Here is a 19,388-nt window from a genome sequence, read left to right on the forward strand (position 1 = left end):
GTGGAGGGAACAGAGGGAAAGGAGGGTTCAGATCTAGCGTTCACCACCGCGCCGCGACAAATTGATCATTGAACGGAATAACTTTGCTTGTCTCCAATCACTTACGCAATGTTATAATGTTAGCATGTGTGCGCTCGGTGAACCGATAAGTCCAAGCGCACACGCGCATATATTCTAGTAGCAACTAGTGATCTCTTTTTTTCTCTTTTTTTAAAGGTTATTTAGTATCCATGCGCCGACAGTCGCGCGAAAACTATTATATATAATCGGTTATATATAATATAATCGCGGAATCACCGATATTCGCGGAATCGTTCGATGATAGAATCGCTGAACGTTATCATGGATTTGCGCGAAGCGTATCGACAAATCTTTTAATATTCTTTATAAAGCTCGTTTATTTAAAACTTTTTTCTTTCTCTCTACTACCTGTTCTTTTTTATAATCATAATATTTCTTAATTCCATTAATTACATATGATTATGTCTCTCTTTTTCTCTATTTTTCAAGACAAGAGTCGCAAATCACGTTGTATATGTCGTTAAATATAATAACATTTTACTTTTACGTCCTTTCAAAAGTTAAGTAAAAGTTACGATACTCGATGTTCTACAGACGACTTTATTTTTAGCACGCGTATCTCGTTTCTGATGAACTCACTACTCCGTCGTGTATTTTTAGTCGCTTCTCATGGACTGGAATAAAGTTTGTTAGCAATTGTCAATTATTAAAGTGATCGGACACATATTGATAAAAAAATGCTATAAGTTGATACATAATATAGATTTCGCGAAAAGATAGAACAGAACTTAAGAGAAAAACATCATGAAATATATGAACGAGGTACGTAAGAAACGAAGGGGAAAAATGAGAATGTTATATGTTATTTTCAATTTTCCATATCTTATCTTAACAAACGATTGCGTTTTTATTGCTTAACTTTTTTATTAATTACTGTGGAATAAATTTCATTATCTCGCAGCAATTTTTCTATCGCACTTCTAATCGCCTCTCAAATAGATAAAGTTTCATCAACATCTCCTCCATGTATTTCTCTCTTCTCTATATCTATTAACGAAAATCATTTGTTTAACAATAAGATAAAAGTGATGAAGGATGAAAGATTTTCGTTGTCGAACAATTTAATTCTTCCCGATCACGGAGAGGGGTTAATCGACAGACAGTAGCAAAAAGCGCTAATTACCGTCTTCATTGGCGATTACACGCAATACTCGAACGGCGACATCGCGACGGTTTAAAAATACAACCACGGACTTCTAATATCGGAGCACAACAACGATGGCAAGACACTTCTACAATAACAACTTTGACAGGGTTGGGGGGGGGGAGAACGTGGAGAAACCGGAGCTCACAAAGAGTGTCTTATACGAGTCGGTTCGCGCAACCGCGTTATTTTATCGGACTTGTTGCACAAGGTAATCGCAAATGAAGAAAGAAAGCAGCGTTACAACCGCACCGCCGCGATAATTGCTAATTAATATACGTATTCTTGCTTATGAACATCCGTCGTTTCTCGAGTACCAATCCCTACGGATTTTAATGAAGAGCGAAATCGCCATAAATGCGGGTAAAGAGAGAAGAATATCTATCGCTGACGTCGTTATCCGCGGATAGTTATCGCTTTCCTGGATTATTAATAGTCGCATCTGCGCGAGACTTGTTTACACAAATTATATATTCTTACGTTTATAATTGTTGTTTGCAATACATGCAGATGTATCGCAAAGCGCTTCACGACTATCTTTATCGTACCATAATTTTACGACTGCTACTTCACTTGACACAATATTGTTCTTTAAATTTTCTTTAGTTTTTTTTTACAACGGTATATACTTGTAGAGTATAGAGTTACTATCTAGAAATAATTTTTTTTTTTTTAATTGTCTTGCACGCATATAAATTATAAAGTGCTTAAACTATGCTGACAATATAAGCAGATTTATTATTTTATTGCGTAAATAAAAAATATAATATACAATAAATTTTACTTACAATGAATATTTTTAAATCAAAAGAGAAACGTATAATAATAATTATCATTGCCATTATTTGGCATGATTAAATTATATAAAAACTTTTACGTAAAAGCTTTCTTTGGATAATCCATAATTCGCCATTATTTAGGACAGAATTCTATGTATATAATTTCTTAATTGTCGTATAAAAATAAAAAACATTTAAAGAGAGAATTAAAATACACACATTAAAAATTCTGTCTTGAGTTTTGTTGCGAATTATATATACAATATGAGTTATATTGTAAAGCTCCATATTAAAAAGATAAATCGTATACATATAATACTTTACACGTTGATTACAGTTTGACGCCGGTCAATCTGTTTTCCGGTTGAATTGACTCTGGATTAAACGCATGTTATACACTGTTTTAAACGCATGCTATTACGCAAAACCAGAAAGGCTCCGAATGATTAGACAGCATATTATTTAGCCGAGCTAAACGAACTTTGTATCCAGTTTTACACAGAGGGCTTTAGCATATTTGTATATTCCAATATCATAATATTCTAATGTAATTACTAAATATATATATCGCATATAACGTGACATTATAAAACTAGTTTGCAGCCCATTAAATAGCAATAACATTGCTATATTAATAGTCATATTCACTTCTCTCTTACTCTTAATCTTTATGACCGCGCGCGCGATTGTTAGGCTTTATTTAATTTTAACTCTCTCTAGAGTTTATTTTAACAGAATCTTATATGTATATATAAGAATATAAAATATATTAATAGGAAAATGTTAACTGGAAAAACATTCAATATTAAAAATTGAAAAGAAGATATAAAAAAATGATTTTAGTTATATTTTTTTAAAGAAAAATTTATTTTACATATTATTAAGAAAAATATTTTAAAAAATAGCAGTTTTACTGAAATATATATACCTTTATAAGAAAAGATTAATTTTCGCAACTGACAAAACTGAGTAAAATGTATGCTCCAAACAATAAATCACAACATCCTTCGCCTTCATCATGCTTGACAACGAATAATCTACAAGGTTGCAGTAGTGTGTGTTCGAAAAAAAAATAATCAGTGTGAATGGCATATAGGTAATGCAGTGCGAGAAGTCGATCAATCATGTTTGTTATGTGTGTTTCGATATTTTTTATATCGTCCTATCCTGTTCTGCAAAATTACAAGATAGTACAAAAATAAAAGCATTTAATTTTGTGATTTGATTTAGTGTTGAATTTTGCACTTGAAATAGGGAACTCTTTTTGAATTGAAATTAATCTTTTCTCATTAGAGATTTTATATATTTTTAGAATTTTTGTTCACAATTCTCTCTCTCTCTCTAGTTCAAAATTCTTCTTCTCTATTCTAATATTTTTAAAAATATTTTAGATAATTCTGTTAAAATACTTTCTGTCTGAATTAAAAAATAAATAACCTTGAATTCTTTGATTAGTAAAAGTGAAATATACGTGTTATAATTTAACTCTTTTTATCCACGAAATTAATATTATGCATTATTTTCTCTCCCTTTTGCTTTCTTCTCTCGCTGTAATGACTGGTGTGTAATTATTACGATGACATCAAGTATGATTTATCTGTTTATTAGTTAACGTGTTTAAATGGATATACTTTATATACTTATTTATACTCTTTCTGTTATCTCTCGCAGCTTGACAAAAACATTGCTAGTATCAAATTAGAATTGGTCACGTTCTCTCTACGTATACGTATATGTATTTATTCATCGAGATAAAAAGGCAACAGCCTTAATACATAATGATTTCTATGTATGATTATCAGCATGCATGATTATTGAATCAAATGATATCATTAGATAGATACAGTTATGCATTTCATCGTTACATTCAATTTGCTCTATTTCTCTAATACATGCACATATAACATATTAATATATGCAAATTTCAATAACATTCTAATAATGTCATTCTATATTCTCTATTGATTTTATGTACAAACACTGATCGCTGATAACCTTTATCATGTTGATATTTACTCAGCTTGCGGATATTTAAGTCGCACAAGTTCGTTGATTATTTTATTTTTTTCTTTCATACTTCTTTTATCTAATATGCATAGATATAAGAGCTTAACTTTCTCGGTTTAATGTTGTTTCCACAATGAATGTCTTCTTTTTGGAAAATTGAGCGCTAGTTTAAAATTTGCAACTATAATATAACTCAAGGTTATTGAGCTAACAATAAAATATCTGTTTTCCTACGATATTTTGTCTCAGCCGCATAACACATATAAAGGAAAAGATTAGCTTCCTGGAAGTGGCGTAGTATAACAATATATCAGATCTGATTGGTTAGATATGGCATAGCCGCAACATGGATAAGATTGAGAGATCACGCGAATGTAAGGAAAAAACTCCCTCTTCTCAAACCGTTTGCTGACACTTGTTGCTACAACGTTGCAACGACCTTTCGCCTTAACAACTAGTATTATCGAATATCGAACGTGCGCGAGGTTACGAGAATCATTATAGACGTTGAAAAATAAATCACCTTATCATATCTGCAAGATTTTCATAATTGTATAGTTTAAAATTATAGTACATTATGTCGAGCGCGCGTTTCTTATTTATTGCAACGATTTACATCAATTACTTAATTTCTAAATGATTACAGGATAACATTACATGATAAGTATTTGTTGTTTATGGGCAATAAAAAATGTAATTATTTAAAAAATTAAATTGTATATAAAATAATTATATTCTAAACTCTAATATATTAAAAACAAATTAAGATTTATAGTAAATATTTTGACATATATATATTAATTGAAATATTAATTATTTTTAACTTATGAATGCGATGGAAGTATAAAGAATTTATCTGCGATTTAAATTATATAAAGTGCAAATAAATAACGAGATTTGATTTTTAATTTCTTTCAAAACTCTATTTTATAAGAAGCCTAAAAAATGTCGGACTAATCTAATTCTATTTAATCTGATTATATGTAATATGATTATATCTAATCTGATGATATTCTAAAAATAAATATATAATTCTGAAAATTCGAGAATGTGCCTAATCAAATTTCTAAAACTTTAAGTAATTTTAATAATGATCGTCAGTATAAAATTGTCTATGATATTTCATACATTTAAATTTATGGTGTTTGGTATTTCATTGCGTTTAGGAACAAAGGAAAAATTGAAGAAATTCTTAGTTAATTTTTTTATCTCCCAAAATTATTACATTGTGACTTGACAGAAAGACATTTCCATTTTTCCGCATTCGTCAATGGTTCATGAATATGATATGATGCAAAACATCGAAATAAATTCCATCTATTTATAATCCACGCTCCGCTTTTAATCGCCTTGACCAAGGCGTTATACTTTCTAGTGCGGGTACCTCGACAATAACGTTACGCATCGCGATTACCTTACGCACAACGTAAAAATACAAATAAGATATAGCAATTGCACATTGTCAATGCCAGTTTTTAAAAATGTTAGTTATTATATCTTTATAATATATTTTTCTTTTTACATTATAATCTCGCTTCTTGCGCAAGACATTGCTTTGTATTTCTACGTATACACACGCATAAGTCCCTTTTATATATATAGCTTTTTTCTTATTTTACAAAGTATATATTCTTACAAAAAGCGTTTTATTCAGAGCATTCTTTAGATATTTGATCAATTTCAAATCAATTTTTTAAAATTTTATTTGTTTAGTAACTATATTTTTAATTATATTATATAATTATTTAATTATTGTTTACTTTGCTTGATAATTTTTTATTTATTTTATACCACTATATTTTAATATTAAATATTTTGATAAATATGCCCAAATTCAAAAACACTGCTGATAAAATAAAATAAAAAATAAAGTTTTATTATAGAAGGAAGTTTGTAATGACGACCAAAAACTGGTTTTATTATATACATATTTCTTAATAATTACTGCATACTTAATTATGGCATATTTTTAAATAAATTTTGCAAGAATGATATTGATTTTGGATTATCTACCATGTGTGGATTCTCTACTATTCCAACTTTATTATGAGCTAGCAGACTTCGAAATAAGAATATTTTTATCATATCTGGCCAGTCACATATCATAAAATCAGCCGCAGTGACATTGTAGGAAATTTATTTAAAATTTCATCGATACGATCGACAGTCGTTTAAAAATCGTGTGGACGTATGCCAAGGTTGCCACCTGGCACTTGAAAAATAGGAAATCGGCACAATGTGCGATGAGAATCGTGCAATGAAACAAAATGCAATATCTAGATTTTGCAAATGTGGTATTGATTTGAGATTTTAATAATAAAAATAACAATTGGAATAAAAGAAATTAAATTTAAAATGAGAGACAAAGAGAAAGAGAGAGAGAGAGAGAGAGAGAAATTTCATTATAATAAATAAAAATGCGCAAAGTGTCTTATTATAAAATTTGATGCATTAAATTCATATTCAGAAAGTACGATGCAATGTTACACATGCGTAAATAAATTTGGTTGACCGACGTCACATAATGTGATGTAATATTTATGCTGTACAAACATTAACAAAGAGAATTGAGTTACTTCGACATTACTAGGAGAATTGATAGCAGAACCGAACTAATTAATATCCTGTGTATTTGCGTCATTACCATTTCACAAGTCATCGATTGTACTCGATGTTATATCGGTCGTAATAAATAGCCATATAATATGTTAGATAGTTGTATATACAAAAATCTTATAACTAACAACAATTTTAAATTTGAAAAATAATTTTAGAAAGAAATGAATCTCTCTCGAAAAGAAATAAATAAATATTTTCGTTAAATAATTAGCATTTATGTATTTTAATATTAAAAAATAAAATATAAAAAAATATCTTGCATACACATAAAGTCAAAAAAATTTCATATTGCGATATTATTAGAGATATAAAATTATCTTTATTATTTATATATTTAATTAATTTAATTAATTAATTTAAATATCTTAAAGACAGGAGAAATTATTTGAAGAAGCATTTTTTTAATTAGTGAATAATACTATCTTTTGTGACATACGTTTTTATTTAATACACATTGCACGCGATAGAAATAATGACTTACAATCAAATATTATCGATATCATACCTTGATGATATCAATAATGTTGCCAAAAAATGTGTGTGTGAGAAATATAAGAAGCATCAAGATTTTTGAAAGAATTTTCATTTCTCCATAATTTTTTATATTATTTTTATATGTTTTTCTCTCTTTATTTTTTCCTTTTTTTATTTTTGTAGCATTTAGACTATTACGTAAATATCTTTCGCGCAGATATCTTACATCTTTTATTCTATTCTCAAAAACGTACAGCTTGTCTTGAATTGAATATTGCAATTTTGTAAATGACATTAAGAAAGAATTATGATTGGATATATATGTATACATATTTTTTCTGTAAATTACAAGGAGAAATAAGACCATTATTCTAATAATAATTCATTGTCAATGTGTATGCCATACGTTAATATATTATCATCAATTAACTTGACTTTTTTCAAACAAGAACGATTATCTATGTTGCAGACAAGTAAGTGTGTTACGGAATACATGATAACGCGATATCCGGTGTTACGACTTTGTTATCGCAATTCTGCCTTGAATAATAGTTATTCAAAGATTGCGCGATTCAATAAATGCTTGTGTCAATATATTATATTTATCATATTCTGTCATATGATAGAAAAAAAGAAGTAAATGGATCTTTTCGCGCTAAAACTTGGTTTATACCATTTTATCAATCTTTGAAATCATTATTTTTATTTTTATGCTAGGGTGACCGCGCGCGTGTTCTCAAAATGAAATCGGGGGGCATATTACGTCAGTAATGAAGAAAGCTATAAACACATGACTACAAATGACACCGGCAATATAGGGAGTTTCGTTCTGAAAAAAATATTTGTATTACAATTAAGAATCGAGGAAAGGAAAGATATTTAACAGACATTCAGAATTCTGATTACTACCCCAGTCGTTTGATCGAAAATGTGCGCCGATACATTCCGAAATTCTAGTACGATTGACGTATCCCGACAGTCTCATGTTGACGTAACATTCCCATTATTGCGGTCGATATACAGAATGTGGCAGTCGCTGTGTAGTGAGTATGACGTCAATGTCGACGCGTTAACCGCGCGTCGAAGCGGGACAGCGTTGTAAGTCGATCGTCTGTCATTTTCATCTCCGTTGCACGTCCCCATCATCCACCCTCGCAAAATTCATCCTGGTTATTGGCGATTGTGGAGCACCGAATGAAATCAGCGACGCCGTCGTCGCGTAACGGAGTATAATAACATAGGAGTTACCATTAGTGATAGAATACGCGTCATTTGTTATACAAGCTTACTAGTGCTAGGCAATTTTATTTCAAGTCTTAAGACAGAAATAGAACTTGTAGAATGAATGAGGTAATGAATTTCCTACTAATTAAAAATATTTTTATATTTCTCCTACGTACTTTTCGTATCACGGGTTAAAATAAAGGATTAAACTTTTGAATGCTGTTAACTTTACGTGAAAAAGTTACGGTATTTAAAATTGATAATAAAAAATATTAAAATGTTAAAATGTTGAAAAAATAATCGAGAAATAAACTTTAATAAAGAATGAATTTATAATTGCACGATAAAAAAGAGAGAATAGTACATCTCGTTTTTAGAAAATGAATAATTATTAATTTATACAATATCGTACAGAAACAAGCACATATTGATTGTAGATTGATTTACTGGAATTACAGACTTATTTACTAGAATCTCTAATATTAATATATTAATATTTTATATATTATGAGAAATTTAAATGTATAATTGTGGGAAAAAATTCAACTCCAAAATATTGTCCAAAAGACTTTTCGGTTACAATTATTTTCGAAGAGAGTAACACGCTATATAAATTTAACAATGTATTTTACAACACAAAGATATCTGAAAATCCAAAAATTGGTAGTTCTGCATAATTACGTTTAATTATCTCTTTTTGTAAAAAATTCGATATAATAGAGAAATTTTGTGTATAAAAAGTATAGAAACTATTTATGAAATTTTTTATGCTAAGGACACAAAAAGTATAAAGAGTAATTAAGATTATTTTAAAAGTAATTTTTAAAGATTATAAGAGTATTTTTGTGTCGCCAGTGAAGAATAAAATTAAGCAATTATTGTAAACGACCCAACTGGCTTAATTGATCTTTATTAATTCGATATCATATATAAATATACAGACTACGTTTCGACCTTTGGTTCAGGTCCTTATCAAGTCTAAAATTAAAGGATAATACTATATAGAAGGAATCATTTTATAAGAGCATAGCACAAACCAAGTTAACAATTATTATAAAGTAAATGATTAAAACATACCTTACTTGAAATTTTTTCTTTTTTCAACATGTTACAATTCTCTCTGTACTAAACGTTTCGTATAGATGGTAAAAAACGAACTAAGTTAGACATCCTTTATTATTCTATATGGTCGAAACGTAGTCTGTATATTTATATATGATATCGAATTAATAAAGATCAATTAAGCCAGTTGGGTCGTTTACAATAATTGCTTAATTTTAAAGATTATTTTACAAAATAAGCTATGTTTCGGGAGATTAGCTTTTTTAAAGACTTTTGTTTTTGACGTTCCGTGAAATCTCTGATAAAAAATTAAGCCCCGTTATCGCTAATAGTACGTGATAAAAACATTGTAGTGAAGATTATAGCGAACTGATGACATTACAGGATCATCTCTCATCGAACAATTATTTTCGCGTCACGGAATCCCGGGATTCCAAGTTTTGGAGTCACTCTGATTTACGCGTATCAGAACGTATGCGTGCTTGCGCACAATGGCGGCCACCCACCCCACCGATCGCCCACGCAATTTCGCGTCGCACCCACGCAAATTCTGTACGACGCAACAGTCTAGCGTAACTGAAACAAGCATAGACGCCAGCGTCGCTCGAAACTTGAGGGCTAAAAACAGAAAGACAGGCGCCACCAGTACATATCCGGAATGTCTCTGAATAAAGTATAATTTCTGCCATAAATACGAAAGTATAAAATAAGAGAACACTATACTCAAACATTTATATATTGTACTTCTATTGATGAATTATATTTTAATTAATGTGAAGTTTAAGTAAACATTTTATTGAAAGATACTGAAAAATTTAAGATAAAAAATAATTTTTATTATACGCTTTTTTTGTTAGCAGATTTTTTTTAATAGCAGAGGTGTGATTAGGACATTTAAAGGCACAATAAATTGTTTGTAAAAAATAATACTTAAACTCTTCTTGATCTTTCTTAATATTTTACAATTTTAATTTTTAATAAGTAAATATTTACAACAGATTTTACCTGATATATATATACTATACACTAATCATTTTTATTATCTTCGATCTGCAATGATTATTTTTTCATGTATAAATATGTATGTATAAGAGATATTTATCATGTTTATATATAAAATTATAGGAATTTTAATGTGTTTGCTATAGAAATGTCTAGGGAAGTAATAATTATGTCTGTCGTGTGATAATGGTACAGGTACGCGTATCTCCTACGCAATAGAAAAACGACGTTGGGATCCAGCAATACGTATAATGTAGTTGGTTGGAGATAATGCGTAGGAAGAGCTTACTGAGTCGTTGCCAGGCAACCAGTTGACCCAGATAGCTTGGTGTCGGTCGTGAACACGGTTGTTCCCCTGCGAACAAAGTTACTTAGGGCGTCTCGTTGTCGCCCAGGAGGCCATAGGGTTTGATAGTCGAAGGGGATGGTAATTCGCGCGATGCTGACGAGAAAGAGAACATTGGGTTGGAGGGTTAATAAAACTGGATAAATTCAATCTTCAATGGATAAAACGTATCCTATATCAATTGTTACATTATCCTATATCAAGTGTTACATTATCATGTATTAACATAGAGATTATAGAGATTATATTCTCGTGTCTATATCGAAATGTGGGCGTCGAAAATAAACGGATATAAACTCTTAATTTTTATAGTTGTTACATTACAGTATCCTTATATAGCTATCGTCCTTGATTACAATTTAATTATAGTTTAATAAAATAATTAGGACAGAAGTATGACTTAATTTATTGAAGATTATTTAATTAAGCATTATCAAATTACCGAATCGATTGCGTAACATTAGAACTCAATAGTTTATCTAGATAATTTAATTTTCGTAGAAAAAAATATGACATTTTATTCATTTATTCACTTATTTAATCCTCTCTCTCTCTCTCTCTCTCTCTCTCTCTCTCTCTCTCTCTCTTATCTCCTGCGCATTTTAGTTTTACATAGTTATTATTCCGCTTCAACATGAAATTGAGGCTTGTAGCAAACCTTTGAACTTTAATCAACTCTTGATCCAACTACACAGGATATATTAAGTTTCACTTCATCCCTTATGTCTTTCATTTCTTTTGATCGAGAGCAGGAGTCTGTATTTTCTCGACGTAGTCAAGAAATGTTGCGGTGAAATATTGTGCGAGAGATAACATTTTTTGCTTAAATTTAATTTCTTTTTCAATAATAGAGAATCGATTTTGATTATTAAAACTATGTTTTATTGTACTCTTTTATTCGTTTTATATTTTATCTCGATAATATATAAATCTACAATTTAGTGACAAATAAGTAATTAAAATCTTGCAAAACACTTGCAGTACTTTATTAAATATGGACTTAATACTTTACATTGCTATTTAATACTTGAATATTGAGTTTCTAAAATTTACGTTTTTAAATTTACATTTTTTTAAAAATTATTCTCGCACAATAGTAAATAATTATAAATATTTATCTTAAATTAAATTTTTTATATCGAGATATAAATTATTTACTTTGCGAAAATAAAAATTGATTATCACATTAGATTAAGTTGATTAAGATTAACATAGGAAGATAAAATATATGATATAAAATATAAAGTTATAACACAAAATATAAATTGATAATTTTTTTTTAGAGACTACGAATGCTTACATGTTAAAAGTTTAAACGAGGAAACGAAATAGCAATATAACAGGGAAATGGATGCGAGAAAGCAATTGCTTTGTAATTATTGTAATAAATGTTTTCGTTTCCGCATCTCACATTGTGCGAAATATTACTATTACTCCGGATAATTACTTTAGCTTAGTCGAAGCGAAGATAAATGCGTTGATTAGATAAATGCCTCGAATCCACTTTCTGTACCTTGTTTTCTTAATTAATCTGGAAGTACTCAGTATATTTTCTAAATCTATGTTATCTCTTTAATATTAAATATAGAATACAAAATGTCAAATGAACAAGTAAAAAATATTGTTTAAGATTGAGAAAAATGCACACAGTATAGAAAATATTTTCTAAATGTACATATAAATAATATATAAAAAGAAAAATGATAAGGGGAAAATTTATTTACATAAAAAAAATATGAAATAAATTGAAGAATATAAATACCGAAGGATAGAAATCTTAAGACTTACAATTCATATTATATTACTTATTTTTATAATATATCTAACTGATAATGAGATAGAAGCGCGAATTAATATGTAACTTATTAAAATTAATATTTACACAGATATAAAAGAATTAAATATTTTCAGAAAAAATATGTTATTTTATCTCTTTTTAAAATTATTTACATAATTTAACATTATCACAAAAATGTATAATATTCATTTTATTAATGCATATTAGACATTTAAAAAATATCCTTAATTATGTGTGCATCTCGTATACAAATATTTCTTTAGAAAGCACTTTCCTTCTATTCTAGCTAAGCTTTCGCGGTAAGTGATGTGCGCAATGCTCGTTCTGTATACCTGGCGTGAATCACGAAGCGAATCCTTGAAAGGAATTCTATGTTGTAATTGTTACGTTCTCACAGATATAATCGCCACGTTCCTGCTGTCGGTCGATAACGCTGAGCGACATCGTTAAAATTCGCGCCGTGATAAAAGCTATACGCATCGTATCTCTTCAAATAGCTCTCCTCTTTTAAGAATGTAATGTCACTCGACAAAGTTGATATATGTAACGGTGAACTTTTTCTTTTAAGTAAAATTAAAATAATTTTATTTAATAGATGGTCAAATTATTCTGTTAAGTTTTTATTTCTTAAATCATGTATGTCTTTTAAAAGATTTTCATAATTTTGACTCTAAAATTATCTCTGGTGTCCTTAACTTTTTTATATCTTGTGGTCTCTATGAAACGATATAGCTATATGATTATGCGATTTGTTCAGTTCGCTTAACATGTTGCTTCTATACGTTAATGTGCCTTTACGTAACATTTCGTGAAACAACGTGTTCTGATGATGACCATCGGCGTCCGCTAATGTGAAAAGCACGGCGCGTCGTCGGCGACGTCAGGAAACTACGACAATACCGCCAGGACGTCGTTATATACTAGAATATGATAACGTCAATTATACTCCGAATAGAATTAGGTCGAAAATGCCGGTGACGGATACTCCGCGTATATATACAACATCGCGAAAAAGTCTTCGATAGTATTTTAGTTAAAAAAATGAGATGAGAGACATTCTAAACTTTTTATATACATACAAAAATAAGAAAATTTTTGTTTATGTATATGTTATGTGTGTATAGAACGCAGATAAATGTTTTTAATTATATAAAAATTTACGAAACTAAAAAATTAACGAAACGTAAGAACACGCGATTTCGACATGTCTATAAAGTTTTAATAAAGAGAGAATATTAAAATTTTTATTTATTCTTGTTTCTATAAAAATTATAATTATATACACGAAAAAGAATTATTATAAATGCCGCACATTTAAATAATTCAAGAAAATAACTTTTATATAATAAAATATATATTAATATAATATACAATAATGAATTTGGATAAAGCAAAATTGCGATGAAAGTCAATTTGATAATATAACGAAGTTCATTCAACTTGTTCAGATGCGATAAATAAACCGATATTTATCCAGATCTGCATTTACCATATTTTTTGTTTTATCTTAACGCTTAATGTACGTACGTTTTACGTCAATTCAATAATATATGCATTTCTCTGTACATTTATTGCCATCAGTTACGCACCGCTTGCGCATGCACAGGTGTTATTACAATATGTTCGTTATCGAAAATGGTACTGACGTTGATCTCCGATTTGCTCAATAATTCTGTTTGTCATACTCAATGATTTCTACCATTACATGGTGATGGAATTACACGCACTGTTCTCGTCAACAATCATTTTTATCGAAACACTGCAAGCGCAGCTGTCGTGACATTATCGTTAACAAAACGCTTCATTATCATTAATTTATTGCTTACTGTCATTTGAACTTAATGGCATACATATGTACGTGTCTTAAAGCAACCCCTATTTTTTTCATTTTTCACGGATTCGTTGAATTTCAAGTTTTTCATAAACACTTGCTTTTGTAAAGTAGATAGTTAAATTAAAATAAAAAATATGGGGGATCTTTATTTATTTATATCTCTCTGAAGCGCGTCTTTACAGTATATAATGTTGATTTTGAAAGCACAGATGGCAAACACAGAGACATCAATTAACGTACATATTATGTAGTATTTCCCCAGCGATAGCGACACAGATTTACCGTAGAAAGTGTGCACACGATTCCGCAAGTGTGCGCCTATTCGTCGCCGTAAATTAATTAATAGTTCGCGCGTCGTTCGAAACGAATTACGCGTGTCCCGCTCGCGACGAAAACAAATTACCGCCTCGTACTTCCGCTCGTTCGTAATCGCGATCCTTCTTCTTCATCGTACTCTTCCGCTTCTCTCGCGTTCGGTCAATGAAGACACGTGATTAGCAGTCAGGGTCCACGACGACGGGCGACGCAACGCGCGGGTGCGTAGGAGGCGCGTAACATTGTGTGCGCCGCATGCAGAAAATCGCATTCGTATGTCCCGCGGACGCCTCACAATCAGCTGCATCCTAAATACGCAGAGGAGGCTGTCGCGCGCGATAATGCGCGCGTGTGCTGAGTGTAGTATACCGGTTGCTCTTGACATTATACATATAGCAACATCATTCGTTCACTAACGTTGACGTGATTTTTACTCGTCTAGGCGAGCCCGAGGCATTTTCGTAACGGGCATACTTGAGGTGTAATGTAATATTTGGCGAAGCCCCTCGTTGATGCCCGACGCACACTAATTTTGATGAATCGTAAGCTAGCTCGCTGCCTCTACGGCCATTACGTGACGAAACGTTAAGACATTAGGCGTGATTTTTTCCCCTCTTTTATTCGATGATAGAAAATTCACGTTAGATGATACTGCATCATCTAGACGGGTCCCTAACACGTATAAATATTACGATCGAGACTTTCTCCGCGCTCTCTAGGGATGCACAATTATAAACTGGTATAATGAGATCCTCAATGAATACTTATACTGACAATATGACTCGCAATTATGCTGTCAAACTACTTGATACAGTCAAACGAAGCTTGTCGATGTTTATTAACGCATTCGTTTTCATAGACATACTTCGTGCTATATATATGGAATGGCCTACAACGCACGATGTGAAGGAAATTATATTCCCACTAAGCTGTGATAGGTGATAGGGTCACGTATTCGATCTTCTATTTAACGAGCAGTCACACACGTCGCCGGGCATGAAATGCGCGAAATCGATTGCGACGTTTTTCTTGAAATATTTATCCGGACTTTCTTAGGACGAACTGTACTGTGGTCGATGTTTATTTCTCACTCTGCTATTATGCAGAAGAAACGCTATTACACCAGCGCACATACACACACATACCAGATGACGGCGCGCGATATATCCCACGAGATGTGACGCTTAATTTTTTAAGAGTCCTCATCGATCCTGTGTTAGTAAGGCAAGGTCATCGTCTCCGTTTATACAATATTGCGAAATCCGCATGTGTGTTCCGCATTCTTTTCTAATTATCTACTTTACATCTTCTACGCAGGAAACGAGACCTACTTATGAATTTTTTTCTAATTTATTTTTCTAATTTATGACAGAGGCGATCAGCTGAAGAACGACTCTTAAGAAAGTTAAATGTTCTCGTATATGAATTATTATTTTCATAAATGATCATTTACTATCACAGTAATGTGTTAATATGATTCTTTGCATCTGCTTTCAAGAGATATTATATACATATAAATTATTAAATAATAATTTCTGAAATACATAATCCAAGTAAAATAATATAATTACAAATATTGTAAGTGTATAAATGGATAAATAAGTATCACTACATTAAAATTAAAATTGGAATATTAATGTGACGATAGAAAACAATGTTTCATTATCTTTATATATTAAAAGTTTTAAAATCTCTCTTTATATACAGTACCCAATATTATTGTGCTTGATATAATTTTAATTCGATTTTAAAGAATATCTCTCTTATAAAAAACCCAAAACAATTTTCAAAAGAAAAATCGCGAATGTCGCTTATTATATCAAAATAATATTATATCAGTTAGTATCTTTCAAATTAATAATAGTATTATATAATAAGGATTGAGAGATTAATTATTGCTAACTTTTTATAAAGAAAGCATCTTTATTATAATCGAATTATAAAAGTTTTATATGTTGATGAAATAAATCGGGAATACGACTTTTGATAGGAAACCTTTTATTTAGAGAATTTTAAGACCTGTTCCTTTGACAATTCGTTCGAGCGGGTAGATAATGGCGTCAGCGTGAATGTAGTCAACCTTGTGCGTTACCTACCACACCCTGATTCTGGATGCAAAATCCGAGAGCTCGGTTTTCACCAGTTTCAAACAGTGGAAGGCCGTAAGTAATAGGAAAATCGATTTTTATTTTTTTCTACGTCACGTCGTTTCGTTATCTTTCTCTTCTTTTTCTCTTTTTTTTGTTTTATTATTTTTTTCATATGAATTTTTTTCATATTGAATTTATTCGCATCGCCTATTTAATAAGCATACGACTTGACATGTTTCGCATTTTATTAAATATATATGATAAAAATATACATATATATACATATATTATGCATGTATCTATTATCTTCTCGCCTGCGCAAATTTAATCAATGTATATATGTATTAAATTATTGGCTGTAATTGATGTGTTTATATCTCTATGGCAATTTATGCCGACTGTGATTTTTAATGATATGGAATATTATTACTTTGTCGACTTTAACATCTGGTTAGCTTAGGGAACTAGTCATATTTGTATAAGCAAACAGCGTAACACCATGCGTGCGTTGCCCGCCATATTCTCACATAATATGTATCGATAAACCAGTGTTGACATTTAGTTGGCATACTTTTTATGAACAAAATTGATTTTGCACTACAATTATACCTTCTAGAGTGAAATAATACAGTATGGAATTTATTAACTTATGAAAACATATTTTGTGCAGATGCTTTATATTTTTCTAAATTACTATTGTATATTGTTTTATTAATCTTGTTTTTCAAACAACTTCAATAACTTAAAAAAATAACATTTTTAATTCTGATATGTCTTATACTTTATTGTATTTAATATGTTTTATTCTAAAGTATAAATTACAGAAATTATCTTATTTAAATAATATAAAATTAACACAGGAAAAATTAATAGGAAAAATAAATTGCGAAATTAATTTTTTTATTTATATACTTTTGAAGATAATAAATTGTACGTAATGTTACTTAAATAACAAATTTTTATTTGACATTTAAAGTAAATTGACATTTTTATATATACACATATATACATATTTCAATATTATATTTACTAATTTAATATTGGCAACTACATTTGCATAATTATAAATGTAGAAAATTATATATTTTTAACTATAATATATTTAAACTTTTTATCTTTCTTCTGAGCAACTTTTCGCGTATACTGATTTTTTTATCAATTCAGGAAGTTTTGCTACAGTATCTTCCTTTATGTCTATATCTAACAGCGTTATCAGTCACAATAATTTGTGACCACGATCTTATTCCGTTTCTTAATCGCACAATCAGCAGTCTAAATAATAAGTCGAATAATTTATTACGATAAATCGCAGAAGTTGTTTACTTCTATGAAATGTATGAAGAGATAAACATTCATGTGTGCTGCGATAAAAAGCCATGTCGTTAACGACAAATGTTTTATTATTATGCAGAAAATGGGGAACATTGTACAGTTTCAACAAGTATAATTTCAACAAGTAAAATTTGAAAACGAGATAGTTATCATTAATTAAATTGCAAATTTAATCAGATCTTTTCATTGAATACGAAAACAATCGCATATTTATCAAAACTGTGTCATTGTAACGAACAGTGCCTCAATTCACGAAACGCATAAAAGTTCGCAGTTTTAAATAATTAGTATACTAGATTTCAAATTTCATCGATAATTTTTTTTGCAATGAATATAAATTACAAAGAAGAACGGAACGCGAAATATATTAAGTTTGAGAAAAGTTAAGAAATTATCGTGCGTGAAACAGGTCCCGAAACTAAATTATACGAAACGTCGCACCAAAAAATGCTAATCGTATAGAATTAAAATGTGACACGTCATGTGTGAGGTTACGCGTTTCGCAAAAGCGGTGGGCCGGATTCGATAATCCAACTTGCTTAAATTATCGTCCAACGATCCGTGTCCGGCGGATTGATTCACGTAGCACATTTCCGTTAGGAAAATTACAATTATATGAGCAACAGGTGTCGTACGAAAATCTACTATTGATAGGTAAATTGATCATAATTGCCCTTTTTTTTTTTTTTTTTTTATAAAAGTAAAAGACCGCAAAATTGCGATTCGTATCGTTTGATTTGCATAGGATGTAATTTTTTTGTTATTATTATTTCAAATATAATACATTGAATACAAGGATCAATATATGTAGATCGAGATACAAAATTAATCTTGTTTTCCGAAAAGTGTATAAGATGTCGTGATTACTATCAAATTAAATTTCAATAAAATTGTTAGTAAATCGATTAAAGGATTGCGTATAGTGAAAATTTATCTAATTAAAATTGTCTAATCTTTCATGTTGCATTTTAATATACAACAAAGTATATCATTTAAAAAATATTACGTTTTTCTTATACATTATTACTAACAACTGTTATTATTCCGGCCATTAATACAAATGTTTTTTTTGTCTTTTGCATATTTTATTGAAGTTTGCTTTTTTTATTATTTTAATTCGTCTAAGGCCCTTCGCGTTTCATTGAACATCTTTTTAATTCCACACTATTTGCTACGTTTAATTATCAGCTATTTAAACAAGTCTTGGATATTTTCGACTTGTTTCGCTTGTGAAATCATAACCCATTTGTATCATCAGGGCGTTAGCGCGTATTTTGTAAT

At 30.0% G+C, this 19,388-nt stretch overlaps 1 protein-coding gene across 1 annotated transcript in view; it reads left to right on the forward strand.

Annotated features, from left to right (window-relative positions):
* LOC145936397 (terminal nucleotidyltransferase 5C) overlaps window positions 1–19,388 on the forward strand; it is a 110,087-nt gene that overhangs the window by 20,293 nt on the left and 70,406 nt on the right. The window lies entirely within an intron of this gene.

This window comes from Prenolepis imparis, unplaced genomic scaffold, assembly GCF_030444845.1.
Source record: "Prenolepis imparis isolate NDT839.2.m4 unplaced genomic scaffold, iyPreImpa1.0 SCAF_5, whole genome shotgun sequence".
In the NCBI taxonomy this organism is placed as follows: Eukaryota; Metazoa; Arthropoda; class Insecta; order Hymenoptera; family Formicidae; genus Prenolepis; species Prenolepis imparis.